Genomic DNA, 3,862 nt, shown 5'->3' on the forward strand with positions numbered 1-3,862 from the left:
ATAATTATTACTCCGCATGGCAGTATACTACCAAAGAGGATTCCTCTTATCTGCAATCCATAAATCACCGCGATTTAACGAACGCCTCTCAGCCACACACGAGTAGAGCCAGTCGAACGCGTACAAGACCTGCTGAAGGAAATTATCCCTGCACCAAGCGCAAGAAGTCGCGTAAATGTTTAAGTATTTACGACGTATCCAAGTAGTAGTTCAAAAGGGGATAAAAACTCGTTTACAACTTCTTGCGCTAGCAAACCAGTAGAAAAACGAAGGAAAACGCGACTTAGCCCAATTTATTGCAAACCGTGGAAGCAAAGCCGTTGATGAAGCCCTCTCTGTTGGGTGGGAGTTTGAGAATGCGGAGGCAACCCTCCAAAGAAGTCATTTGATTAGATTTGATGTCCTTTATGGATGTCTGGGAATTGAGTGCGAGCCTGGTTGTGGGGGGATGTGGATACGAATGGATAATGAAGTTCTTCTGCAAAACAATATACCCAAGAATAGATTTTTTCGATGCTGTGCGTACTCTCCTGCAAAAGGGCCGTGGGAAATACCGAAACCTGTATCTCAAAGGTCCCTGCAACTGTGCCAAAACGTTTTTATTGAACCCACTGAATGACGTTTACAAACCCAGCGTCTACAACGTCTGCTTGAATAGGAGCTGAAGAAGCGGAAGTAGTATTCTTGAACGACTTCCGGTGGTCCGCGCAAATAATTCCTTGGCATGACTTTCTCATGCTTCTGGAGGGCCAGGAAGTGCACTTGCCTGCGCCAAAAACACATTATAAACATGACATTGCTTTTAAAGGAGACACCCCGATTTTTTGCACCAGCGAAGATGAACTTTCTTTTGTCCGAGGAGGAGTCCTGGACCAAAGGGAAACAGATATGATGAAGGTTCGATGGCGAGTATTCTCTCTATACTACCAGATTCCAGAAGAAGAGCAACGCTCCGTTCCATTGTGTGCCCGTTGTTTTAGTGAACTTATTTTTCCACAGCATGATTAAACTGAAATTGAATTAGTATGCAAATTAAATCTTGTGCGCAAAAGCGATTATTATCGATTCACCGTGCGATTCACCAGACATACTTTAGCTCGATAAATTGGAAAAAACGAGTTTCCAGGCATTAAAGCGATCCTATCCCGAGGTTGTGTTCAAAACTAGTTATTAAAGATAAATTGGAATAAATCTCATAGCATTTCATGCTATTGCGGCACGGTTCACCATGGTGAATCCTCTGTTTAAAGAATCGAATTGTTTATCTTTCACCTTACCAACGATTCACCATGGTGAGACGTTGAGATTCACGATTCCAAACGACGTCATAACATACAGGTGATTGGAAAAGTCTAATTACGTTTTCATATTTTCAAGTCTATTTTTACCTATGTTGTAACGGGCAGTAGACGGGCAGAATTTGGAAAACATTCATCGAGTTACTTCACCATTGTGCACACATAAGTTAATGTAATTAATGCGGGGCTTACATTATTATCCTTTTGGCCCCTACAGGGGTATGGTGATGTCGAGTAAAACCAAAAAATGAACAATATGAATGAAAGTATCGTTTTGCGTCAGTAACAGGTGCTGTTATCCATTAGCCTAATATTTTCAGGCTTTGAGTCAGAGTGTCTCGAGATCAGACCGCCACACCATTATGGACGAGCTGTTCTTTTGCTAAAACTGATTTGGTTACTATTGAAGAGTAAAACGTGTTCTGCTGCTGTGATATATTTACACAACTAATTTGAATCCTTAATTAATATTTTACACGCTTGCCGTTGCTCTTGATAACCATGTCAATCCGTTTGGGCATAGAGCTTATTAAAGTGTTCACAGTCTCAACGGGTACAGACAAAAATGTATTTATCACACGAGTTTGAAACTGTTGAAATGTTTCACGGCGTATATTGCCTTGCACAGCTTGATTCCTGAGCTTCCTGCCAACTATTGAAAACAAATTTTCAATGCAAGCCAGATCTGGAGATCTTGGGCACAGTTTAATTAATGTGCTGTTGGTGCGTTGCATTGCGGCTCTTGCTAAAGATGAATTTTGAGAAGGATCTCCATCTTGGACAAAAAGGCGCCTGCTCCCTTTGCCAGCAACGTGAAAGAGCCTGTGAAAATTGGCATCAATGAATGATGCGAAATATCTCCCATTCATTCTTTGATATGGCTCACAGCAAATAACTCCCTTTTCAAAGGAAATAGCGACTATTAATCTCAACACTTTTCCTCCTGTTCCCTCTTTATGACCTTTAGCAGTGCATCCCAGGGCCAAGCGTTCCGATTTCTTTCTCCACACACGAGCCTTCGGTACACTTGCCTGATCTAGTGGATTTCGCTTGTGTGTGAAACCCGTACCATCTAAGTAGAAGCCAATTTCTTCCGTCCAAACATTTTCACTGTAATTCTGTTTCATGTGTTTCGCAAACCGCAATTTTGACCACCCGTTCTGTTTGTGGCCACTCATGCAAAGATTTGTGGGTATTTCTCAGGCCCATTTGACAGTCGACTTTGAAGAGGTCTAGTGCCTAAATTTGACAGCCACGAGATTTGTGTTCTTCGCCATTTGCAAAACTACAAGGTAAGCTTTAATTTGATACCAAATTCGACTATTTTAGGGACATTTTCGATTTTTTTCCTTTAGGTGAAGGTAGAAGATGACTAGTATTACTTTCTGGAGATTATTTGGCTGTGTTTGTGGTCAATTTTACCTCTTTTAGTGTCGATTTACGCTAAATGAAAACGATAGGATTTTAGCCAGTTGTATTGACTATTGACATGCAAAATTTGCTTGACATTGATCTTGTTTTGCTAAAGTTACACCGGCGAGATGTCATCACATTATCCCATTGGAGAGTGGGCACGGCAGAGAAAGAAGAAACGACAGGTTTTAGTTGAAGCGAATAAGTCTATTCAAGAATTGGAAGGAAAAATTACAGAACTGAAGAGAAAAGTAAGTTAGGTAATTAATGCTGTAAAAAAATTATTTTTGGTTTTGTGATTACCTATTAATACTCAGATTTTTTTATCGAAGTAGTATTTTCGATTTGAAATGCAAAATTTAAGATCACAAGTGTATTATTTGTTTTACAAATATAATATTGCATGCTGATAAATATCTTCTTTACCAAATAATGATGAGTAATTTCTTAGAGATCGATCTTGCAATAAAAACAAAGAATAAAAATCATAAGCACTTGACAATTAACTCGGAGTGGTCGAAACGTTGTGATTTTTTTGCATTACTTTCCTAGAGGCTGATATGATATCTTAAATCAGTAATAAATAAGATGTTGTAGGAGACATGCACTTGTGCAAAATATTTATGCAGAGCCGTAATTACAGCAATTCAGTATTTCGATGTTTCAAATAATTTATCAGATCGTTATTTCAGTGTTTAAAATTCTAAAGTCACCCTTCCTTTTTTCTCTCTACAGCGAGGGTTATTAGACAATGAAATAGTGCATCTGCCAAGAGGACAACATGTTGTAATGCCAACCACTCTAGATGAAAACAACAGTGACAAGTGTGTTGGTTTGTCACACAACATTTCAGCTAAGAGAAGAAAGCTTACATATGATTCTGCCAAGAAAATTCACTCTACACCAAGTACAGAGCCTGAAGTTCAATGTGCAACTGCCAATGGACTTTGGAGCACCTTAGTAACAAATTGTAAACTAAAGTAGTCACTGGCATACTTAAAAAATTAAAAACTGTTTGTAAAGCAGTTGTACCACAGCTTGTGGCTAAATCTGTAGCTAAATTTGAAAAGTCCTCAAAGAATTTTCTCAGGTCTGTAAGTGTGCTATACAAGGGTGGAATTCTTAGCAAGAGAAAGTATTGTAATATTAGA

General features: G+C 39.0%; 1 pseudogene; it reads left to right on the top strand.

Moving 5' to 3' along the window:
* The first annotated feature begins 2,574 nt into the window (after window positions 1–2,574).
* LOC138046358 (uncharacterized) overlaps window positions 2,575–3,862 on the top strand; it is a 3,113-nt pseudogene continuing 1,825 nt past the window's right edge.

This window comes from Montipora capricornis, chromosome 4, assembly GCF_036669925.1.
Source record: "Montipora capricornis isolate CH-2021 chromosome 4, ASM3666992v2, whole genome shotgun sequence".
Taxonomy (NCBI): domain Eukaryota; kingdom Metazoa; phylum Cnidaria; class Anthozoa; order Scleractinia; family Acroporidae; genus Montipora; species Montipora capricornis.